The 26,616-nt window shown below is 36.1% G+C and overlaps 1 long non-coding RNA gene and 1 other non-coding gene across 3 annotated transcripts; both read right to left on the bottom strand.

Moving 5' to 3' along the window:
• Positions 1-10,615: 10,615 nt before the first annotated feature.
• Positions 10,616-13,130, bottom strand: LOC107938836 (uncharacterized). Of its 2 annotated transcripts, XR_005907416.1 has the most exons (5): positions 13,010-13,130; positions 12,174-12,278; positions 11,664-11,772; positions 11,107-11,360; positions 10,616-10,996 (listed from the first exon to the last, which is right to left on the bottom strand). It is a non-coding gene; the product is annotated as an uncharacterized lncRNA (long non-coding RNA). The 2 variants fall into 2 exon arrangements; XR_001694988.2 differs by lacking the exons at positions 12,174-12,278; positions 13,010-13,130 and having other exon boundaries at positions 11,664-11,841.
• Positions 13,131-15,825: 2,695 nt separating this feature from the next.
• Positions 15,826-15,932, bottom strand: LOC121212811 (small nucleolar RNA R71). Its single transcript, XR_005908185.1, has one exon. It is a non-coding gene; the product is annotated as a small nucleolar RNA R71 (small nucleolar RNA).
• Positions 15,933-26,616: the final 10,684 nt, after the last annotated feature.

Genomic DNA, 26,616 nt, shown 5'->3' with positions numbered 1-26,616 from the left:
AAGTACAACGTCGAATGGTGATCTGTGGTATTTGGGTGCTATGGTTGGACAGAAATAAGAACTTACACGAGGGAAAGTCTTATACAGGGAAAGAGGCAGCTAGATATGTAAGGCATTACCTCGGCGAAATCGATGGACTAAATGAGAGAAAACTCAGTGCTGCCCAGCAAAATGTCAAATGGAAGGTACCTGCATAATCAACAGTCAAAATCAATTTTGATGCTTCTTTTGACGTTAAGAATCATCAGTTGGCGTCTGCGATAGTATTGAAGCAATGGTTAGCATGTAGCAATCACATGTTTTATTATTATTATTATTATTATTATTATTTGGATGTAATGATGTAACTTAGTTGTATTCCAACTAAGTTTGTTAGTGGTAGTAGGTGGTGATTTATTTTAAGTGGATGTAATGATGAAACTTAGTTGTATTCCAACTAAGTTTGTTAGTGGTAGTAGGTGGTGATTTATTTTAAGTGGATGTAATGATGAAACTTAGTTGTATTCCAACTAAGTTGTCAAGTTGTAAGCTTGTATAAATAGGCTTTATGCCATTTTAAAAAAAATGAATGAATTCAATCAAGATTTCATCCATATACTCTCTATTTTAGCTTTGCTTAAAATTTATTTCATTTTTCTTCTTTGTTTCTGCCGCAAGTCTCGATTCTTGCTCAGCAAGCTTATTGTTGAACCTTGCTATTTGTTGCACTTAGCTCCAACAATTGGTATCAAGAGCCTATTTCTTAAGGGATCTGTTATACAAATTCATGGCTTCATCAAGCTTTTCACCAGCTGCACCTCAAGTCTTCAATGGAGAAGGCTACCACATATGGGTGGTTAAAATGAAGACCTACCTACAAGCTTTCGATCTGTGGGAGGTAGTCAACTCAGATGTTGAACCAGAGCCACTTAGAGGCAATCCAACAGTGGCTCAAATCAGGCAGCATGCTGATGAGAGGACTAAGAGGCACAAAGCCATGTCTTGCATCCAGAACTCAGTGTTAGATGTGATTTTCACAAGGATTATGGCCTGTGAATCACCAAAACAAGCCTGGGACAAGTTGCAAGAGGAGTTTCAAGGGACAGAGAGGACAAGGCAGCAACAGTTGCTGAACTTAAGGAGAGATTTCGAGAATTTGAAGATGAAGGAAGAAGAAACTATCAAGCAGTACTCTGACAGGATTATGGCTGTGGTTAACAGCATAAGGCTCCTTGGAGAGCAGCTCAAGGAAGCTAGGATAGTGGAGAAGGTTATTGCAACTCTGCCCGAGAGGTATGAGGCAAAAATCTCATCTCTCGAGGACTCAAGGGACCTGTACACCATCTCCCTGACAGAGTTGATCAATGCTTTATATGCTCAAGAGCAAAGAAGAGCAAGCAGACTGGAGGAGCATCAAGAAGGTGCCTTTCAGGCAAGAACAAACACTGCCTACAAAGGCAAGAAGGCCTGGAGAGACAAGCCAAGGACTGATGTTGCAAGAAAAGAGGGTCAGACTTGCAAGCACTGCAGAAGGGCTGGTCATCCAAAAGAAAAATGCTGGTTCAATCCAGATGCTGTATGTCAGCATTGTAAAAAGAAGGGTCATGTTGAGAGAGTCTGCAAGAGCAAGGCCAAATCAAGGCAGAGTCAGTTTCAACAGAAGAAAGCTGAGGCTCGAGTAGCTAAGGAGGATAGTGACCAAGAGGAGCAAGTCTTTGCTGTGTTATGCTCAGCTGCTCAAGAAAGGTTCTCATCTGGTTGGCTTCTAGACAGTGGATGCACCAACCACATGACACCTGATGCTGCAATCTTCAAGTCTTTAGACAGAAGCTGCAGAACTAAAGTCAAGATAGGAAATGGACATTTTATTCAAGCTGAAGGCAAGGGTGATGTGCTGATATGCACCCCCACAGGTGCCAAAGTGATTTCAAATGTGCTTTTGGTGCCTGAAATTGACAGAAACCTGCTCAGCATAGCTCAGTTGCTGAAGAAAGGTTATTCTGTTGTGTTCAAAGACAACCAATGCCAAATCAATGATCCAAGTGGATCCAAGCTGATGGCAGTTCCTATGGCTAATAAGAGCTTTGTAGTTGACTGGACCAGGGAGTCAGACATTGCCTACACAGTCACATCAGATGAATCCAAGCTTTGGCATCAAAGACTGGGACATGCCAACTTCAGATCGATGGCTCGAATGGTCAGAGAGGACTTGGCTGAAAACTTCATCAACTCAGTGGATCATGATGATGTGTGTGAAGTGTGTCAGCTAGGAAAGCAGGCCAGACTCCCATTTCCCTCGAATCAAGCCTGGAGAGCCTCTGAAAAACTCCAACTGGTGCACACTGATGTGTGTGGCCCTATGAGGACTGAGTCATTAAGTGGAAACAGGTACTTCATACTGTTAATTGATGATTTTTCAAGATATTGCTGGCTTTACTTCCTAAAACAGAAATCAGAGGCGGCCTCAGTGTTTTGGAAGTTTAAGACTGCTGCTGAGACTGAAACAGGTTGCAAGCTGAAGTCCATAAGGTCTGATAATGGGACTGAGTACACCTCAGTTCAGTTCCAAGCCTTCTGTGATAAGGCAGGCATCAAACATCAACTTACCAACACATATACACCTCAGCAAAATGGTGTAAGTGAAAGGAAGAATAGGAGTTTGATGGATATGGCCAGGTGCTTGATGATTCAGAAGAATCTGCCTAAAGCACTATGGGCAGAGGCAGTTAACACTGCAAACTACATTCAAAATAGGCTTCCAACCAAGGCCTTGGATCAGAAGACTCTATTCGAAGCCTGGTTTGGATTCAAGCCATCACTGGCTCATCTGAAGGTCTTTGGATGCATCTGTTATGCTCATGTACCTGCTGTCAAAAGGGACAAATTGTCTGAAAGGGCTCGACCTGGTATTTTGGTGGGCTACAGCACTGTTAAGAAGGGCCATAGGATCTTGGATCCTTCAACAAAGAAAGTGTCAGTCAGTAGGGATGTGGTATTTGATGAAAAGTCATGTTGGAACTGGGAAAAACATGAACCTGAGGAAGTTTCAGAAGGACTTGCAGCAGATCAAGCTGAGCCAGATCAAAATGTTCCTGAAATGGACATTGATGATGAACCAGTTAGAGGAACAAGACCATTGACTGAGATTTATGAAAGAGCTCATGTAGCCATAGCTGAACCAAGCAATTTTGAAGAGGCTGAAGCTCAGCAATAGTGGAAGCAGGCAATGGCTGAGGAGATTAGCATGATTGAGAAGAACCAGACCTGGGAATTAGTTGAAAGGCCAGTCAAAAGGAAGATAATTGGGGTGAAATGGGTGTACAAAGCCAAGCAAAATGCTGATGGTACCTTGAACAAACTGAAAGCAAGGCTAGTTGTCAAGGGGTTCAGTCAGAGGTATGGCCTGGACTACCTGGAGACCTTTGCACCAGTGGCCAGGCTAGACACCATCAGATTACTGATTGCCTTAGCAGCACAGCTCGAGTGGAAGATCCATCAACTCGATGTGAAATCAGCCTTTCTGAATGGTTTCTTAGATGAAGAGATCTATGTTGAACAACCACAAGGGTTTGAGATAGCTGGCAGAGAGCATATGGTCTACAAACTGAAGAAGGCCCTATATGGCTTAAAACAGGCTCCAAGGGCCTGGTACAGCAGAATCGATGGCTACTTGACTAATTTGGGATTCGATCAAAGCAAGAGTGAGCCAACACTGTATGTCAAGAAGCAAGGGACACAAACACAGCTTATTGTATCCCTATATGTTGATGACCTGCTGGTGACAGGAGGAGATCGAGCAGTGCTGGTCGATTTCAAGACCAAGATGCAAGAAGTATTTGAAATGTCTGATCTAGGGGAAATGTCTTATTTCCTTGGAATGGAGGTGACTCAAGCACAAAATGGGATATTTCTAAGTCAGAGAAACTTTGCCACAAAGATTCTGACCAAGTTCTCCATGCAAAACAGTAAAGCAATTAAAACACCTGTTGCTGTTGGAGAAAAACTATCGAGCCAAGGTGATTTTGAGAAGGTTTGTGAAACAACCTACAGAAGTCTAGTTGGTTGTCTGTTATATTTAACTGCCACTAGACCAGACATAATGTATGCTGTAGGATTGCTCTCAAGGTTCTTGCATTGTTGCAATAAAAAGCATTTACAAGCTGCTAAGAGAGTGCTTAGATATGTCAAAGGCACTTTGAGCTATGGTTTAAGGTACAGCAAGGAAGGAAATCTGAAGCTGGTTAGCTACACTGATAGTGACTGGGCTGGCTCGATAGATGACATGAAAAGCACCTCAGGGTATGCTTTCAACCTTGGTTCAGCCATGTTTTGCTGGAGCTCGAAGAAGCAAAGTCTGGTGGCTCAATCTACTGCTGAAGCAGAATATGTGGCAGCTGCAAGTGCTGTCAACCAAGCCATTTGGCTAAGGAAAATCTTAGCTGATTTGAAAGTGCATCAAAAGGAAGCTACTGAGATCTTCTGTGACAACCAATCTTCAGTTGCAATTGCTAAAAATCCAGTGTTCCATAGAAGAACAAAGCATTTCAGCATCAAGTTGCATGTTGTTCGAGAAATGGAGCAAGCTCAGGAAGTGAAGCTGATCCATTGTAATTCTGAGGATCAACTTGTAGACATTTTGACTAAAGCCCTTAATGTCACAAGGTTCGAATGTCTAAGAAGGAAGCTAGGTGTTTGCTCCATGCAAACCAAGGAGGAGTATTGAAGCAATGGTTAGCATGTAGCAATCACATGTTTTATTATTATTATTATTATTATTATTATTATTATTATTTGGATGTAATGATGTAACTTAGTTGTATTCCAACTAAGTTTGTTAGTGGTAGTAGGTGGTGATTTATTTTAAGTGGATGTAATGATGAAACTTAGTTGTATTCCAACTAAGTTTGTTAGTGGTAGTAGGTGGTGATTTATTTTAAGTGGATGTAATGATGAAACTTAGTTGTATTCCAACTAAGTTGTCAAGTTGTAAGCTTGTATAAATAGGCTTTATGCCATTTTAAAAAAATGAATGAATTCAATCAAGATTTCATCCATATACTCTCTATTTTAGCTTTGCTTAAAATTTATTTCATTTTTCTTCTTTGTTTCTGCCGCAAGTCTCGATTCTTGCTCGGCAAGCTTATTGTTGAACCTTGCTATTTGTTGCACTTAGCTCCAACAGATAGTAGCAAGGAATTATACAGGGGAAATTAAAATAGCTACATCCCACCTCCATTTTATGGTGGCTACGGCCTTTGAAGCGGAAACTATTGCCTGCTATGAAGCTGTTCTTACGGGAAAGACATGGGCTTGACAGACATTATTGTCGAAGGGGACTCCAAAACAATTACCAACAAATGCATGGCACAATCTAGAGATAAATCGCAGGTCAGTGCATATATCAGAAACATCCAAAGCGAAAAAGACAATTTTCAAGCGATTACTTTTCTCTTTGTTTCGAGATTGGCTAACTAGTTAGCCCATATCATTGCTACAACAAGTCTCAGAAAGAAGGAAGAAATTTACTTACTTGGTGAGGTTCCTGGTTATGCCAAATACCAATCGGAACTGGAAAGACCAAAACTGAAATGAAGTGTAGGATCGAAGAGAAGGAGGGTGTAGAGAGGCCCTTCATCAGAAACGTTTTCATCTACCCTCAGGCCCTATCTCCAATGAATCTGAATCGTCAAGTAGGAAAATGGAAGGTTGGGGACAGGTCATTTTCAAATGACGGGGATATAAAAATTTTTAATGTGTTTTCTTTTTTGTTCTAGAGTTTTCTACTTGTTGTTTAAGTTTATTTTGAGTACATTTGTCAGACGTTTTAATTTTCTTCAGATAATAAATATCCCTGGTTGCTTTAAAAAAAAACTCACTTATAATAGTTAATTAAAATTTAAGATAATGTAATAATATTTTAATAATTCAATCGTTGAATTTATTAAGATATTTTTGTACTTATTATGCGTGTAAATTTTTAAATCAATTCAATATTTCTATTATATTGATCTAAAATATTCTTTATATTAATATATATATGTAACACTTAGAAAGTTTTTATATAAAACAAATATGCAGAAAAACTTGACAAACGTAATATATGTGAATGAAACATAAAATATGATAGTTGATGTTAAAATATTAATCATACAAAAAATATTGGAGTGTGTAAAACTACTCTAATTTTACACCGGTGTAAATAAATTTCTTTAATTTATGTCAATTAATAATATTAGAAAAAAATCGTTTATAATGAATATAATTGAAATGTTAGTATAATTTAATTCATTAGTATTTATTATTTTCTAGCTAGTTTAATAAAAATGAATTAAAGTGATTAAGAATAGAGTAAATCTCATATTAACAAAATAATATAAGATTTCCCAATAAATAGTGGCGTTGAGATTATTGTTAAAATATTGGCACTACCGATACTGGTGCATTAATGTCGTCATATTATTGGCGAGAAGTAACTTTTTTCCATCCAAATATGAAATATATGATTCTAGAATATAGGATTAGCATGGATAATCCCACATTTTGTAATTAGGATAATGCTGTAAAAATTGGATCCTTCATAAAACTGATTTTCGGTTCAATTATTACAAAATAAAAAATTTTAAAATCATAAAAAAATACAAACAAATAATAATAGAATTATAAAAATTTATTGTATAAATTATGGCAAAAAATTTAAATATTTAGATTAAGTTAAATTCAGTTCAACTGGATCAATTCTTCTTCTATGAATAATTCAATTTTTTACAAATTTTTATTGAGTTAACTAATTTTGACAATCATTTTTTTTATGAAAATTTTACTTTTACCCATAAGATTTAGGTAGAAAAAAAATATTTAAGTTTAGTTTATAATGATAATAACAGTTATGTGGAGTCAGGGGTTTTGACAAGTATTGTCTACGAAAATAGGGAAGAAGATATTTTTGGCAGAAATAGACAAAAGTTGGGGGTCCACGACAAACATCAAATTATATAAGTGACTGGAAATGGAATTAAATAAGGTTTTGTGTGTTCAAGAAATCTGCACAGAAAACAAAGGAAATATGGTGCTTTGAACATACAAGAAAACGACGACCCTTAGCCATTAAGTCAACGAAGAACTGTTCCTAGCTGATGGTGAGGGGCTGCTGATTTAATTACCCCTTAATGCACCTTTACATTGTACACACCACAACTCACGTCATTCCATTATTTATTTCAGCAACTAATCTTGTTTTGTTTTTTTATAGTTTTACGTTGCTGAAATCTAATATTTTATTTATGTATTCTCAAAAATTGGTATTGACTTTATTTTTTAGTTTAAATAGTTTATTAAAATAATGATATATATTTTCTTAAAAACATAAATTTTTTAGGTATAATAATGATTTAAATTTAGATATTTTTTTTGTTTTTTTAATATATTCATTGAAAGAAGCATTGTGATTAATCTTTTGCATTCTGTAAGTTCATTAAAAAAGTAGACGTTGACTACGAATTTTAAAATTATTTTATATCAAAAGTGAGAATTGAACCATTGATTATTGGTTAAGGTAAAATACATTTTTTTCATCTCACCTAACCCCTATGGTTAAACCTAAACTATTTCTAAGAAAAGTAAACACTTCACCAATAGACCACAACTTAGAAGTTCCTTAACAACATTTTTTTAATTCATATTAGATATGATCAAGGGTCAAGGTACTTATCTAAGTACGAATGCCCACTTAGAATTTAGGAGTTTAAAAAAAATATTAAAACTAAAAAATAAGTTTAGACAAAAAAATAGGTCCGTTTTAAAATATTGATCAAGCTCAAGTTGCAATACTCAAACTCGAAACCCAATCAACTATTTTTGAAGCTTGTAATTCGTTATTAAAAGGATGTAAGTTCACCGGTGTTTAAGCTCATATTATTTTCTAATTTAATGGTTTGGGAGTGTGGGTAATAATAGAAATTGTATAAAAAATTTAAAATTATTAAATTATTTTAACAAGAATATTATAAAAGGTATATTAATATCACACTCGTAAATAAATATTAATTTATATCATATTTACTATGTGAATGGAATAAAATATATGTAAAAAGATCTATATTTATCTTTTACATTAATAATAGTCTTTAAAAAAAAAGGAATGATAGTTTTTTTTACCGAGATGATTTGTTTGAGGAATTATTCAAGTTATTTTATTTGAAGATATTTTTTTTGGTGAATAAAATAAAAAATACAAAGTTAATAAACTTAGACTCTCAAAGGAGGATCTTCAAATAATCTTAAGCCTAATCTCCTAGTATGAACTGTCTTGGCTAGACTATCAGTAATTGAGTTATCTTCTCTAGGAATATATTGAATTTTCTACTGCTCCACCCTCTTCAGAATATGATGAATTCTCCTGATTATCACAGGATTAGAGTTCCCAGAAGAATCTTCCATGATTACATTAATAGCTTCAATACTATCTGTTTGGATTAGAATTCTCTCGAAATGCGTATCCAAAATAATATTCAACCCATCCAATATCCTCCAAAACTTTACCTTCAAAATAGTGCAATTACTCAAATATTTAACGAACCCAATAATCTACTCAGCATTATGATCCCTCACACAATCACTATTATTTGAAGATAGTAAAATAAATAAATAGTCATATACTTTTGTTAAGAAAATTTGAATTAAATTGATGTTACCCAATTTCAACTAAATTACATTTTTAACCATTCCCATTTTGCTTTGACATTTGTCATAATGAAGTTTGTGTGAAAAAGTTATTGTTTCTTGGTATTATAAATCAGGGTTGAAGTTGTATATCACCCATCCCTCTCTCTCCCTTGTATATGCAGTGAAAAAAAAGGAACAGCAAAGCTGGATTAATTTGTAATCTATACTGTATTACTTACTCCTTTGACATTTCTATTAAAAAAATATTAAGTGATAACCTTCCAAACAAAGATATTAATTGTGATTAAATCTCAATCTCTATTAGTGTTAATTAATTAAAAGCTGTCGCTGCACAAATGAAAGTAAACGCTATGAATTAAGATTTTGTATTTGTTGTATTGACTTTCAAAACTAATACTGGAATTTTCATTTATATATTAGAAGTGCAAGGGTTATGCTATACTTTTTTTTTGGACGTGCACAGGTACTTGGATAATGTAACCAATACTTTATTTTTAATTAAAGTATTCGGGAGAGATTGGATTAAATTAATTTTTTTATTATTAGATAAATCAATTTAGTTGTTATATTATTTTAAAAAAAATTAAATACGTTTAAATTATAATAGAATTAAGATTTATTATATAAAAATAGTATTTATTATTTAGTAAAGTTAATATTTTTAAAATTTTTATGATTTTGCAAATAAAACATTTTATTTGGAATTAAACTAAAATTGACTTATAGCTCTCAATTGAAGTTGTCTCCCACCATTTTTTATTTCTTAACCTAAAAAATCTCTCCATAATCTTTCTTTTCTCCTTTAATTCGATGTTTTGAAACTCTAGTATGACCCTGTTGAAGCAAGTGAATCATATAGCTCTTGTAGTCATTGATATGGTAATTTTAATTAAGTTATCACTTAAGCAAGTACTGATTTTTTATCGTTTATATTAAATTTATGCTTATTATAGAATATTGAATTTTTTCTTTAATTTAATATCTAGGTTGAAGAATGAAACTTTCTGGTTTAGACTTGTAAATTATCAGATGCTAAACAAATAATGCAATCATCTTAAAAATCGTCTAGATATATCGAGTTTTTTAAAGGTGGCCAAAATACCTCTTATTCTATTGCAATCGTTGTTATTCACAACACTGATGGAAATATGGAGACCAAAGACTCTTACCTTCTACTTCCTTTGTAGCGAAGCGACAATAGCTTTGGAAGATGTCGCCCTAATCATGGGCCTTCTAATTGAATGAGTTGTTGTCACCAAAGTGGTTGAATTCAAGCTTGAACCAAAGATGAAGAGCTTACTTGATCATTACCCCAACGACAAGTGAAATTTAAGGGTGATCATCGCATAAGTTGGTCCAACAAGTATGCTAGAGTGTATATACCGCACCACTACAGCAAAACAGGTTTTTAGTAGCGTTTTTTTAGGTCTATAAGCGACGCTAAAATTATTTGCGACACTTTTACAAACGCCACAAAAAACGCCACTAAAGACAACGCCGCTAACATTTTGTGGCGTTTATGAAAAAAACGCCGCTAAAAGTCATGATATTTAGCGGCACTTTTCCTAAAAACATGCCTTTAGCGGCGCTTTCCCAAAAATGCCCTAAAGATCATGACCTTTAGCGGCACTTTTCCCACAAACGCCGCTAAAAATCATGGCCTTTAAAAAAATTATTTTATTTTAATTAAATAATATTTATTTCTATGTTAAATATTTTATTATGTTTTATTTTTGAAATTTGAACTTCAAACTATATATTTTTAAGGATAAATAAAAAATACTATTTAAATTAAATTTTCTATGAAAATTTTAACTTTAAAACTAAATATTAAAATTGAAGAATTTAAATTTAGAATTTAAAATAATAAATTAATAACACAAATAAAATCCAAAAGTTAGAACTCTAAGTTATCTTAAATATTAAAATAAAAATAAAAATATAGAATCAAAAATAAAATAAATAATAAAAATTAGATTAAATATAAAGATATAAATAAAATACAGCAAGTCCTTTACTAACAGCAAGTCCAAATACAGCATCTTGTTTACGAGCCTAAACAACATTGAAAATTGGAAATTTGGTCTTTTATAAAAGACAAATTACTAAGTTTTGAACTAGGAATTCTAATACCTCGGAGGGCAATGCAAAGTTTAAAGCTTCAGAGACTACACTCTCATCAGGACAAGATGCTAATGAACCTACAAACAGAGGGGAAAAATATTATAGATTTGAATAGTACTAATCATGTTAGATTCAGAAGTGCAAAAGTGGCATTCATGCCTTTTGGTCCAAGAGTGACTCCAACCAAATTAGTAAGCTTGTTCACACCAGTCTACAACAAAAGAACATGAGGTAAGCTAGAGCAAACATATAAAGGCTGTGAAGTTCAGTTGAATACTTAACCAGTTAGGCAACTTTTTAGCATTTGAAACAAAGACTCACTCGTAATTTCTTTATGGCTGACCCATCCTTATTGAAATGTAGCTCTTTTGCTGCAGAAATATTGGGCAGACGAGATCTTCTAATAACAACATTTCATCTACTAAGAAATGAAGATGAAGAAATGGATGCTAAAGATGACAATGTGTTGGAAGAAGATGAAAGCTTCTTATCCATGACCAAACTATTGGATGCAACGAATGAGCCAACTGATGACATGGCTGTGAAAGTGGATGCCATCTTACTCTCTTAATAAGCTGAAAAATATTCAAAACAATGGTTTTAGAATCAAGGTTATCTCAAATGTAAATTGATGAATAAGCAATTTTTTTCAAATATTTTAATTTCTACAACTAAAACACAATAAAAAAAAAACAAATGAAGGTAAAATTCACAGGTAAAACCAATAGTTTTTGAAGCATTTCAAGTTTTAACAAACTTCAAATATAAACGAAGGGATTTTTCTAATATTTTCATTTTCTAAAACTCAAAAATAATAATTAAAATATAAAGCTAAAATATAACCTAAGATCAGAGAAATGTTTAAGTATGGTGCGTACCTGAACTTTGCATCATTCTTAGGAATTGAAGGTAGCCTAGTCAGCCTTCTGGCGAAAACACTTCCTCTAAGATTTAAGTGATAATGATATATCTTATTATCACTAATGCCTGCAGCCAAACACAAAATTGACTTTATTAAATACATAACGAAGAATTTAACAAAAGGGAGACACACACTCACACATATATGCATGTATATATATATTGTTTAATATGCTCTAACTGACAGAATAAATGGGCAAAATTTAATATTAAAAAGAAAATAAAAGAAGCATGCCGCTTGACAACATTTTAGGCACTATAATAAGTTGTTCATCCAAATGAATTATTTAAATTTCAGATCATAAATACATATTAAAAAGCATAGTAAACATAAAGCAGAATTGAGTCATTGACAATCCTGTATTATCGCCTACACCTTAAGCAGCTAACAACTGACACGTAAAAAATCAAAAGAAAGATCCAAAAGAAAAAAAAATGAGATCCAAAAGGTTCACCTGGATACTTACTATAATCCATAACATGGGGTGTTTCTGTGTATAACCGGCAACCATCTCACAGAAGTGATTTGTAATATCAAAGGCAACAGGATTATAACTTGCATGCTCATAATCCTATAAAAGTAGGCAGCCAATCAACATCAAGAGAATTACATATCATTACTTTGAGAGAAAACAACTCTCGGGCAAAATAGAATGATCACTTATTGAGCAGCAAATTCAAGATCATATGAAATTTCTATCATCCACTAATTATTTGAATCTCTTTCTGCTTGGTAACTTACATACAAGCACAACTTGCTCTCTTCATGCTTAAATAAGACTTATTTAAAAACAGTATAAATTTTAAAGAGGCCCTCAACCTTATCTTTTTCCTTGGTTTGTTAAGAATTCAGAATTCATTTTATTTTATTGGTCTATTGGAAAAACCCACAATAGAATTTTTTTTTCTCATTTTAGTTTTTCCCAAAAAATAGAATAAAAGACAGAATTTTATACAGATGGAAACAAGAGAAGAGGAATAGTAAAATTGGTTTAATTTAAATAAATTAAGTAGTCATACACTTAGAGCGTTCTTCCTACCCAAAAATAATAAAAAGTTACCAGAAAATTCACAGAATTGGAAGTCCTTAGTTTGTTATTTTGGCAGCTTAAGCAAAATGAATTCATGTAAAAAAGGGAATGTCTGTGCTACTCACCACTTTGATTTTATCCTAACCCAAAAGGAATAAACAAAAATGCCACTAAAATCAAATGTAATCATTGTTTCTACCGAATAAAAGCAAAACAAAGTCATCACCTTCTACAGATGAACCAAAGACAGCAAAGAGAGAAGAAAAACTAACCCAAATTCCTCATAGTTGCGTGAACAATGTGTCCCTTTTCCAGGAGCTAATATAATAGAAATAAGAAACCCAAATATGAAATCTCTAAATAATACAAAATGATAAATCAAAATAAAGTTATATAAATTAACAGAGCATATTATATTAGAAAGAGGGACGATACACAAAAGATAACTATGAAACGTAGTTTTACATACAATCAGTCACGTGCTTCTGCCCTTTTCTAACTGAGACAGTAATAGATATGATCCAAGTGTGTATATATATGTATAAGTAAAAAATAACCATTATTACTCTTTGGGATTTAGAAAATAACTTCTAACTTAATTTTGTTTTCTTGTTTCGAGCTTGAGTTATTAAGTAAGCTAAATTCAAATATTTTAACATTTGACTACAGATAACTTGTAAGACTAACCAAGTTCAACTTGAATTAGAGCTCGAGTATAAATAATTTAGTTTGAAATCAAATATGTCAAATTGATTTTTTATTTGATAAATGAATCTAATCATGTCTGATTAAACTAACCCGAGCAATTTAATTTAATTTTATGAAAATAAAGCATTAAAAGTGTAACTTAATTTTATCTGCCACTGCCACCATTTTGGATAACACCTAAGAAGTGAACCATCCCATTTCCTGTGGCAAAAAAGAACACTCATTGATGAGTTAAATGCTTCAACTAGACCAAGAATATAATCAATATTAATAATTGAATAAACATACTAAACTCTCTTGTATGTGCAGCACCAATCACCCACATCAGCTTTGATAAACCGTAATATATACATACTTTTACCCCATGCTTAACGCATTTTATGCATGATTTTCCCTTAGAATTGGTGAATTCGATGCTCGTAATGCTTTAATTTCATGTTTTATACTTAAAAGAGGATAGAAGAGTGAAAGGAACGAGAAATAGGCCAAAACGAAGAAAATGGACCAAAGTACGAAATCAACACTGCCTGGACCTCCTCACACGGGCAGACTACACGGCCTGTCAATTTGGCAAGCTCGAGTACAGCTTGAAGTAATCGCACACGGGCGTGTCCCTGCCGAGCCCAAGTTGAGTCCAATTCGGAAAAGGCTAATTTTGAGGACTCTTAGGCATTCCAAAGCCTATAAATACACTCTAGAGGAGGAAGAAAATGAGACATAGAATAGGGAGTAAGGAATTACTCTGAGGAAGCCGATTGATCCATCTCAGAAGCCGAATTCATCATCAAGACTGAAGATCTCTCCTTAATTTCTCCTTCAGGAGTTTTGGGTTTTCTTGATGTTTTGTATTCTTTATTATTCTGAGATGTTCTCTTATTTAGTTATGAACTAAAACCCCTAAATACCTAAGGGGAATGAAACCTAAGACGAATCTTGTTATTATTTTCTGAATTGTATGATAAATATTTAACTTGTTCTTAATTATGTGTTCTTAATTCTTGTTTTGATATCCCAGGATACTGATTCAAAATAAGCTCTTATTTAGAGGAGGAATAGACCCTATCTAAGAGTATATTTGTCATAATTAAGCAGAGTTGTTTGCGCGCCTAGACATAGGGTGACAAGATTTTGTCGGATTAGGGTGAAACCTAATAAGGGGATCCTTATATCGAGTTAATGCAACCCTAGGGTGTTAATTAGAGAAAGGTCTCAATTATTCAATCTAGGGATTAGACGTTATTAGTCTTGAATAGGGATAATAACATAACTTAGGGATCTCTATAGAACAAGTTAAATGAATAAATCGTCCGATTCGGAGCTAGAATAACAAGTATGGTCTAGGTGGATTTTCCTTTAGGTATTGTCTTAATTCAATCGATTTTCCCAGAAGTAATTCCCCAATTCTATTCTCTGTGAGTTCTTAGATTAGATAATTAGTTAGTTCAAACAAAAACCTCTTTATTCTTAGGCTAGATAATAAAAAAGATAGTCATTACTAGTACTTTTAGTTCCTTTGGGTTCGACAATCCGGTCTTGCTAAAACTATACTACTTTTCGATAGGTACACTTGCCTACATTGCAATAATAGTTAGTTTCAAGAATGATTAGTTATAAATATTTAAAACCTATCACGAAATCACGCGATCAAGTTTTTGGCGCTGTAGCCAAGGAACTAAGATATTAGGAACGCTCAATTTTTATTACTTTAGCCATTCATTTTTCTTGCAATTTAATTTAATTTAATTTATTATTATTATTATTATTTATTAATTTACTTTTTCTTTCTCTTGGCAGGTTTTTATAGTTTATGACTAGAAGAAACCCGTCAGGACCACTACTTTTTGATGAAGAAATCGATCGTACAGTTCACTGACATCAAAGAGAAATAAGGCGAAGCTTAAGATACACAGAGAACGAGTAAGAGGACAATACTCAATCCCCAACCGAAGAGATGGCTGAAAACCAAGACAATCAGCTACCTCCTGCAATTGCGGTTAATCAAAATCTTGCTCCACGCACTATGTATGATTATGCTAAACCTTCTTTAACAGGAACTGAATCGAGCATAGTTAGACTTGCTGTAGCTGCAAATACTTTTGAACTAAAACCTAAGACTATTCAAATGATATAGCAATTTGTTCAGTTTGATGGTTTGCAAGATGATGATCCCAACGCTCACTTAGCAAACTTCTTAAAACTATACGATACATTTAAAATTAATGGTGTTTCTGATGATGCCATTCGTCTTCAGTTATTCCATTTTTCATTGAGAAACAAAGCTAAATAGTGGTTGAACTCATTACCACGAGGGTCAATCACTACTTGGGAATAAATGATCGAAAAATTTCTATTAAAATATTTTCTGCCGGCTAAAACGGCTAAATTATGTAATGATATCTCTTCATTTGTGTAGATGGACTTAGAAACTCTTTTCGATGCATGGGAGAGATACAAAGACTTACTGAGAAGATGCCCTCACCATGGGTTACCGCTTTGGCTACAGGTTCAAACGTTCCATAATGGCCTGAATCCTTTGACTCGACAAATGGTTGACGCAGCTGCTGGCAGAACCATCAATAATAAAACACCTAAAGATGCCTATGAGTTTATAGAGGAGATGTCACTGAATAACTATCAGTGGCAAGCCATGAGGACTAAGCCAACTAAAACAGCAAGCGTTTATAATGTCGATTCGGTTACTATGCTGTCAAATCAGGTAGAACTTCTAAATAAAAAGATTGATGGTTTACTTGGTTCTATTTAGGTACATCTAGTAATGAGGTGCGAGACGAATGGAGGAGGAGCATGCATAGAGTATCAACCCTTCAACTCTGGCATCGAGAAGGAACAAGTCCAATATATGGGTAATAATAACTCTCGATCCCAAAATAACCCATATAGTAACACTTACAATGTAGGTTGGAGGAACCACCCCAATTTCTCGTGGGGTGGTCAAGGAAATCAAAGACCACAACATCCTCTGAGTTTTCAACAACCACCCTATCAACAAGAAAAGAAATCGAACCTTGAAGAGATGCTCGCAAAGTTTATATCGGTGTCTGAAACCCGTTTTCACAACACTGAGACAACACTTAAAAATTAACAAGCGTCGATCCAAGGGCTCGAAACTCAGATAGGCCAGTTTTCCAAACTAATCTCCGAACGACCACAAGGTAGCTTGCCAAGTAATATTGAACCCAACCCAAGGGAACAGTTCAACGCAATTAATATTCAAGACGACGAAAGAGTCGTTGATCCTAAACCAGAACTGAGGCAAGAAACTGTGCTAAGCAAAGGTCAATGTGAGGTATGTCATAATAAAAACAAATCAGTGAATGTCGAATATAAACCTCGTGTGTCATACCCCAATGCGACAAGGAAAGACCACTCAGATGAACAATTTGGTAAATTCCTTAAACTTTTAAAAAAAATTACACATTAACTTACCGTTTATTGAAGCTCTATTGCAGATGCCAAAGAAAATGAAATTTTTAAAGGAGCTTTTAACAAATAAGCGGAAGTTGGACGAGGCGTCGTATGTGGAGATAAATGCAGTGTGCTTAGCTATTCTGCAAAATAAGCTACCGAACAAATTAAAAAATCTAGGGAGTTTTACAATTCCTTACTTAATTGGTAGTTTAGATGTTAATAATGCATTAACTGATTTAGGGGCTAATATCAACATCATGCCTTACAAAATGTTTAAGCAACTAGGTCTCAAGAAACCCAAATAGACTAGGATGAGCATTCAATTAGCAGATAAAACTATCAGATTCCCTAGGGGTATTATGAAGATGTCCTAGTTAAAATCGATAAATTTATATTTCCCGTTGTCTTCATTGTTCTAGACATAGAGGAGGATAGCAACACTTCTTTAATTCTAGGAAGACTCTTTTTAGCAACTGCTAAAACAATTATTGATGTTGGCACAGGTGAACTCACACTCCATGTGGGAGACGAAACAATCACCTTTCAAGCTCACAATTCCGGCAACACATTGGAAATTGAAGGTGATTGTCTAAACCATTCTACTAAAGCTGACAATATGGTGCAACCTTCTTTGCAGGAAATGAGTCTGAAGGAAGTACATGAGCCATTATCAAGCAATGTAAAGGACCTATTCGTGAAGATCGAAGGCTACAAATCGAGGAGCTAGATAAATGGCGGACGCATAAACCGAGAACACCCGACAAACCGAATCTACGATGAAACGAGCTCAATACCTTTCCAAATTAACTTAAGGTTAGAGATAGAGTCTTATTAGATGTCGCAGATCCCCACATTGTTGCTACCACACCGAATGAAGAAATCCCTCTTACGATACTCAGTATTTTCCCATTCGGTACGGTCGAGGTGAGTCATCCCAAGTTTGACACTTTTAAGGTAAACAACACCCGTTTAAAACCTTATTTTGATAAGATTAATAGCAGGAATGAGGAGTATAAACTCCTCAAACCACCATGATCACTCAACGAAGAGGTAAGTCGAGCTTAGACTATAAATAAGCGCTTCTCGAGAGGTAACCCGAGCACTAACTGTATTAACTTCTTTAAAATTTAGTCTTCAACACCTAACTTACTAATGGAGCTCTTAAATATAGGTTTTCCACAGAGACACGGCCAAGAGCACGGGCGTACTTAAGGCCGTGTAAAAATAGGGCAACAATTTTCCCAAACACGAGCTACAATAAAAATGCCACGGCCGTGCAACATGGCCGTGGTCGAGCCTGCCAAAATACACGAGTGTACGACACGCCCGTGTGGAAGAACCGTGGGTGAACCTGTTAAAACAGCACAGGTGTACGACACGCCCGTGTCTAGCACCCGTGGTCGAACCTGTTAGATTGACACGGGCGTGGGAGAAGCGAACAACGCCAGACACGGCCGTGCGACACGATTGTGTGCACCTACACGCCTAAGGACCACAGGCGTGGACTAAATGTTAGACGAGCTCAAATTCAAAATTCACGAATCACACGAGCTGAAATTGGGGAACACGGGTGTGTTACCTAGCCGTGTGCCCCAAAATCTATAAATACGCTGCACTATTCATTGTCTTCCCCATTCAAAAACTCTAACCCTAGCCGCTGCAATTCCACATGGCCTCCCTGCCACTCCCGTGCGCTGCCTCCAACTCTATTTTTGACCCCCGATTTCTCTCCCTTAGCGTTTGTTTACTCTTTTCACCTCTATTCTACTTACTTTTAATGTTTATTTTTAAAATAAGCTTTATTTTTCTCTTACTATTTCCATTTTGTTCATTATTTCTACATTATTAGATTATTTATCATACATTTCATGTTAAATCGAGTTGTTAAGAGAGCCTCACTCTTTTGTCATACACATGCCATTACTATGGCCATTCTCATGCCATTACAATGATAACGTCACGAAATTATGCTATCAAAATAATTATGTTGGTTATGTTTGGTTAATATTAGTAGTTGTGGCTAAAATTCTGATTTTTATTTGAAATTTCTCTTCGTTTTACTTTGATCATTCCTCAAGATGAATTAATGGTTTTGATTGTAGGTACCATGTCATCTTCACGAGGAAAGAAAACCACTGTACCTACTTCGAAGAAGAGGAAGGGAGCGTCATCTTCCGCGGGTCCAACCACAAAAATTCGTTACCCTCTCCTGCATCATTGTTAAATGCATCATTGTTTTAAAAACTTATACTTCATTTAATCCAAAATATTTTTTAAAAAAATGAGGCAATGTTTTTGTATTTAGGAATTCGGGAAGTAGTGCCCTAATATGCTGGGTTGCGATTTCCTGTTTGTCTAAATGTCTAAAGTATCATTCTAAATAGATTTTGTAAATCACAAGATGATTTCAGTTACGAAAGTTTAAGAATATCATGTCCAATCATGCTGGATGTGATATTTGTATTCTTTTGGAGCAAAGGAATCTCGATTTTCAACTCAAATTATTCCAGTTTCAAAAAGGGATCCTACTTTTAAATTCTTTCAAACTTTTGACATCAATACAGAAAACTATTCAATTTGGTACCAATTTTGGGTGTTGCGAGGGTACTAATCCTTCCTCGTGCGTAATCGACTCCCGAACCTGTTTTCTCACATTCTTCGTAGACCAAAATGTTTTATAAGATGATCCAATCATACCTAAAAAGATTGGTGGCGACTCTTGTTTTCAAAATTCTCTCTTTTAAAGAAATGGTTTCGACAGCTTGGCGACTCTGCTGGGGACAAACAAGAGAGTCAAGCCAAGAAATTGATTATTTTCTGTCTTAATGTCGGAAGTTTGGAAATATTTTAAAAAATATCGATCTTTTTACATGTGTTTGCTGCATATGTTTGTTATTTTGTTTTTGCACACATTGCATTTGCATGACTGCTGTGGTCGCACCCTTAAGTGGGAGTGAGAAGCTACGCTTTCGTGAGGTTTTCATCTTCGCATGGGCTAGTGGATTGCTTCCGAGATACATCCGTACCTATGTCTTCGTGAGATTTTCATCTCCGTATGGCCATAGGGAAATGTGTCCCTCTGAACCGAACTTGGTCCATATGAGCCTATAATGGGTGAGGATTGAGGAATATGCTGGTTCAGGTACCCTAGTTTTAGAACTGAAACACATATAGTGAACTTTAAGTGCTTACCCTAAGGAGTACGGTGATAGCCTTTAGTAAGCTACCCTTATAAGTTCTTGTTTATTATACCTTTTATACTGACTTATTTTATTTTGCTATCATTGCATGTCACTCAACATTTAAAGGTGTCGATTCACGGTTCGATTTCTAGAATAGAAAGTTTTATAATGAGGAACGAATATTTTGATAAAGTGGAGGACAACGCTCTGTCTGTGCATGGTCAGAGAAAACCCAGTTAGAGAAAGGAGATAGTGTCACTGAGGGATATACATCAAGTTGTGGGACTTCACTCGTATCAGTTTGACACAGAATGAGTTTCAGGAGTTGAAGGACATTTGGGCCAATGGAACGACAAGGCTAAGCAACTGTTCTACCAGAATTATGGAGATCTTCCCTATTTGCTAGACATCAAGGTGGATAAGCATCTGTTTCGAGCTATGGTACAGTTTTGGAACCCTGTTTATAGTTGTTTTACATTTGGAGAGGTAGACTTAGTACCTACTTTGGAGGAGTATATGACCTTGCTTCGCTGTTCAAAAATTCAAGGTAACAAAGCTTATGTTAAGGCTGCTAATCTCCCAACTTTCGTGAAGAAATTAATGATGATCACAAGGATGAGTGAATAGTGGGTCGTAGCTCGTATCCAACAAAATGGTGATGGTAAATGCATTCCGTGGGCAAGTTTGAGGGATCTGATATTGGCACACCCAGATGTAAAGAAGAGGGTTATTGTCTTGGCCTTAAGTATTTATAGTTTGGTGATTTTCCCAAAAGCCATGGGGCACATAGATGAGGTAGTTACGGATTTATTCGATCGACTTGGTAAATAGAACACACCTGTGCCTGCAATCCTAGCTGAGATGTTCAGATCCTTGAGTGCATGTCGGAGAACTGATGAAGGTAGATTCATTGGATGCGCACAGCTGTTGTTAATATGGTTCCACAGTCACTTTTGGAAGGTTGATAAGGTTCCTTGCCGAGTGTTTTTTGAGAATTATTCTCCCTTAAAAGAAGCAGCAACTATGCCGAAGAGGGACGACATTACAGAGGAAAGGTGGATGGAAATACTTCAAAATCTCCAAGAGGAAGATGTTACGTAGAAAGCCCTTTGGATGGCTCGTAATGAAGTCCTTTATCGTTGCGAAAGTTTTGATTGGGTACCTCTTCCTGGAATTTGGGGAGTTGTTGGTTATGTACCATTACTCGTCCTAAGGCAATACAAAGCGGGACAGTTTATATCGGCAACACAAGGGTTAGCTCAGAGTGATTTCTCATATAAGGGGGATCATTATAAGAAAAAGATGCGAGATATTTTCGAGGCTTGGAAGAAGATTTGCTGTGTGAAGATTCTGACTGAAGGTCAGACGAAAACCCTTGAGTACAAAGGGTGGTTTAGCAAGAGGATCAATGATAACATCCCTAGGCCGAGTTTGAGGGCTGCTCGATCGATGGAGGAGAGTTTATGAGTGATTCCATCAGAGTTAGAAGTCATAAAGCAAAAGTACGAAAGAAGAATTTGGAGCTCGGGAAAAAGATAGAGAGGCTTGAGGAGGAGAAGATGTATCTAAGCTTAGACGTTGGCGTTCAAAAAATTGAGGTTGAAAAAGTGAGGAAAGAAAAGAGAAAGATTGAGGAAGACCAAGATGACTTGAAGACGCAATATAAGAGGATACAGCTATCAATAAAGAGAGCTGGATTAGGGAAATCTTCAGAGCAGTGGCAACAAGAGGTTCAAGAAGAAAGAACCAAAGCTGAGTATTGGGAGAAGAAGTTCCAAGAGATGCAGGCACATAATCAAGCCCTAGAGAAGGAGAATCAATGACTAAAAGCTAGGGTGACTGAGCTTGGACGATCCCTTCATCATCACCGAAGTTATAACTCTGCGGTCGAGTTAAAGGCAAGTCTGAACAAGATCGAGGAAATGAAGCACAATATTGGAGGGTTGGAAGCAACATTGCAGAACTGTGAACTTCGGATTGAACAGCTTGAGGCAAGAGAAGGACATTGGAAGGAAGAGCTTCATCATTTTCAGGATCAAGTCAGAGATAGGGACTGCCTCATGGGAGAAGCCATAGTCTAGATTCGAGAAGTTGTTTATCATTTGCAAGACCTGGCAGCGCAAGCTAATGTATTGAGTGCAAAGTATGAGTTAGTGTCAGATAGAGGTCGAGAGTTAGCTTTGTTATTGGATAGGGTTAAAACTCTGGGCCTGAGGGCAAAAACATATTTGTAATCCGTTTTGTGCAAAGATTTTTGTTTCTTAAGTAACATTTTCTAAAAGAAACTGAATCAGAATCGATATTTTTTTTGCAATCATGCATTTGCATCTCATCGCATCATATGCATTCCAATTTATAGAAAGACCCTAATTAGTTAAAATTACAGAGAGAGAGAAAGAGAGAGTGTGTGAGAGAAAGAAAACCTGGAAGCAATACATCCTTACGGTACACGCACTAACACAAAGAATATGGATCAAAGACTTGAGCAGATCTAGAAAAAAATGCAAGAGCAATTACAGGAACAATTGGAAAAAATTCAACAAGAGATGAAAGATCAAATGTTGGAGGCTCAAAGGAATATGATGGCTGAAATGGCCCAGCTGCTGAAGGGGGCAACGGATAAAGGAAAGGCCCCTATGACTATCACTAAAGAAGAGAATGAGGATCATCCTCTGGGTTTTACTCCACCCCATGTGCAAACTCAACTTGAGGCATATCCCTGAAGGTCGTCCATCACAATAAGGCCTCAACATGGGCAAGTCGATGCTGAAAAACCCATGAACTTTCAAACTGGCTCGGGATCCAGTCTGGGAGATAACCCTACCAATCTAGTCATCCCTGATTTAGATGTAGCTGAGAGGGAAGAGATGAGACTCGAATCATCAAGGCAATTAAAAGAACATTGCAGATGGTTAGAGGAGAAATTTAAGGTATTGGAAAACGCTAATAATCGTCAGGAAATTGATGCCAAGGACTTGAGTTTGGTTCCAGATTTAGTGCTTCCTCAAAAGTTCAAGATGCCGGAATTTGAGAAGTACAATGGGACTACTTTCCCTGAGGCTTACATTACCATGTTCTGTAGGCGGATGACTGGCTATGTAAACAATGATCAATTATTGATTCATTGTTTTCAAGATAGTTTAGTTGGGGCAACGGCTAGGTGGTACAATCAATTGAGTCGCGCAAGGATTGGTTCTTGGAGAGACTTAGCTCAAGCCTTTATGCAGCAATATAATCATGTGACTGACATGACTTTTAATAGAATCACTTTGCAGAACATGGAAAAAAATCCTAATGAGAGCTTTAGGCAATATGCATAGAGGCGGAGGGAGGTTGCCATGTAAGTTCAACCATCGCTCTTGGAGAAAGACACTACTATGCTATTCATTAACATTTTGAATGTGCCATTCATTACTCATATGATTGGAAGTACCACCAAGAGCTTTGTTGATATAGTTATGGCAGGAGAAATGATTGAGAACGCCATAAGGGGTGGTAAGATAGAGTGGGAAACTGCTAAAAGATCGGCCCCAAGAAAGAAAGATAATGAGGTGAACAATATGAGTAGTTATAATTCAAAAGCAATTACGGTTAGTCAGTCCAGAGCAACTACAGTTGGGCAACAGGATTCCCAAAAGCAGGGATCTGGTTCGAGACAAAATTCTGAAAAGGTCTCATTTACGCCTATCCCAGTGACGTATCGAGAGCTTTATCAAAGTTTATTTAATGTGCATGCAATAGCTTCTTTTCATTTGAAACCACTGCAACCCCCATATCCCCAATGGTACGATGCAAACTCCAAATGTGAATACCATGCAGGGATATTAGGGCATTCAATCGAAAATTGTACTGGCTTTAAAAAAGTAGTGGAAAGGTTGATCAAGATGGGGGTCGTAAAATTTGATGACACCCTTAGTATAGAGAACCCGTTGCCAAACCATGGTGATCAAGGGGTAAACACAATTGGGGAAACTGGAATGAGAAGGATTAAAGAGGACGTGGCCGAGGTAAGAATGCCGATGAAAGTAATCTGGGAAGAAATGGTGAAAAGAGAGATGATAATCTCTGGAGAAAGAAATAAAGGAGTGAGGGACTACTCAAGTTCCATGCAGAAGAGGGACACGAGATCCAGGAATGCGATGAGTTTAAGGCTTTGATACAAAGCCTTATAGACAATAAGGAGCTGAAATTTTATGAAGCTGGCTCAGATAAAGGACATGTATATACATTGGAAGGTGAACCAAAGAATCAAAGAATCAACCGGCCAAGGGTCATTATTTCTATACCAAGGAATAATGAAGTTGAGACACAAATAGCGCTGAAAGTCATTATTCATAAACCCGTTTCCTTTCCTTATAAGGATAACAAGAGAGTACCCTGGAATTATGACTGCAATGTGACGATACCGGAGAGAGAAGATATAACGAATACTTTTAAGGAGGATCAAGTTGAAGGATCCTACACACGTAGTAGGAAGCGTTATGATGCAAAAGGCATTAGAGTTGAGCCTACAAAAGTGAAAGCCTTTGACGTTGAGAAGGAGAATAGGGCTGAGGTACTTGTTAATGAACCAGTGAAGGAAGAAGAAGCTAGAGAGTTTCTAAAATTCCTGAAACACATTGAGTATATCATGGTTGAATAATTGCACAAACAACCAGCTCGTATCAGTGTTGGCTTTGCTTCTGAGTTTAGAGGTACATCGTGAGGCATTAATGAAGGTGCTCAACGAGACTTACTTACTAATGATATATCCGTCAACAAGTTGGATCGATTGGTTAGCAACATAAGCACTGGCAACTTCATTTATTTCAATGATGATGAAATCCCACCTGGTGGCATGGGATTAGCTAAAGCTTTGCACATCACACTCGCTGCAAAGGATATACATTGCCGAGTGTACTTATTAATAATGGGTCAGTTTTAAATGTCCTGCCATTGTCCACATTGAACAGATTGCCCATAGACAGTTCTCACATGAAAACATGCCATAATGTAGTAAGAGCATTCGATGGCACGGAAAGAAATGTCATGGGAAGAATTGATATCCCTTTGCTGATCGAGCCAAACATGTATGAGGTAGAATTTTTAGTGATGGACATCAAGCCTTCTTCTAATTGCTTGTTGGGGAGGCCTTGGATACATTCGGCAGGAGCGATGCCCCCATCTTTGCATTAGAAATTGAAGCTAGTAACAGACAGACGGCTGGTCACCATAAATTCAGAGGAGGACATCATAGTAGCAGTCACCAGTAACGCAGCCTATGTAGAGGCAAACTAGGAGGCCGCTGAATGTTCTTTTTGCTCCTTAGAATTTGTTAATGCAACATTTATTTCAGAGGGGAATGAGGTGCCGGTCCCTAAGATATCCAGAACCACAAGAATGGGTTTGCAGATGACAGTAGGGAAAGGAGCCTTACCAGGAAAAGGATTGGGAAGATATCTCCAAGGAGGGATTCAAGTTCCAGAATTAAAGGAGAAAAGAGACCATTTTGGCTTGGGTTTTAGGCCAAATCACAGGCAGAGGAGGAAGGAAATAGAGAAACGTCAAGAAAGAAGAAGGGCGCGTTTAAGTGGAAGAGAAGTAGAGTGGGAATCAATGACGTTCCGTCATATATCCCAGACCTTTATATCAGGAGGGATAATTCACCCTAAGAGAGGATTGCTCGAAAAAGGAAGTCATCATATCAATGCTGTATATAATGAAGAGTCTGAACGAAGAAACCTTGAGGGCATTCGCCCTTACGAACCGGGAAGCTCTTTAAACAATTGGACTGCAAAAGAACTTCCTGTAGTTTTCAAAGATTTTTCAGAGTAATTTTCAGAACACTCTTGTTGCTCCAAAGCCTAGGAGTAATAAGATTTCATTTGTAAAATAGGCTCATATTTAGATATTTGCATCTCAATAAAACACGACTTTTGTTATCAATCTGAGTGAATGTTCTTTTATACCGATCAATATTCTTTTGACCTTTTTTAAAATTCTTTCAAATTTTTCATTTCATACATAACACATAAATAAAACATTCTTAAAATTCATTCATTCTTTGTACATTCTTTCGTACCCCGTAAGTCCCTAGATATCAATGACATGAGCACTGATACTACAAATCCTGAATTCTCTTTTGAGCAAGACATGTGTTTAGAAGAACTTCAGGATTTTCAAGATAACAGGGATTGTAATGTGTCTCCAGGTCTGTTGAGAATGGTGAAACAAGAGGAGAAACAAATCCTACCCTGAGAAAAAGAGGCAATAGAGAATGTAGCCTTGGAGGAAGGAAAAGAGGTGAAAATTGGGACACATATTGCAAAGGAAACGAGACAAGGTATTGTTAAGCTACTATATGAATTCAAAGATATCTTTACATGGTCATATGAGGATATACTGGGTTGAATACTGATATCGTAGTACATCGTCTCCCCATAAGACAAGATAGCAAGCCAGTTCAACAAAAATTGCGAAGGATGAGGCCTGATATTATGCTGAAAATAAAAGATGAAGTCAAGAAGCAGTTTGATGCTGGACTCCTACAAGAGGTTAAGTACCCAGAATGGGTGGCTAAC

Source organism: Gossypium hirsutum, chromosome A13 (genome assembly GCF_007990345.1).
Source record: "Gossypium hirsutum isolate 1008001.06 chromosome A13, Gossypium_hirsutum_v2.1, whole genome shotgun sequence".
Taxonomy (NCBI): domain Eukaryota; kingdom Viridiplantae; phylum Streptophyta; class Magnoliopsida; order Malvales; family Malvaceae; genus Gossypium; species Gossypium hirsutum.
The sequence above is the reverse complement of the archived record's forward strand: the minus strand, read 5'-3'. Positions and strand labels throughout refer to the sequence as shown.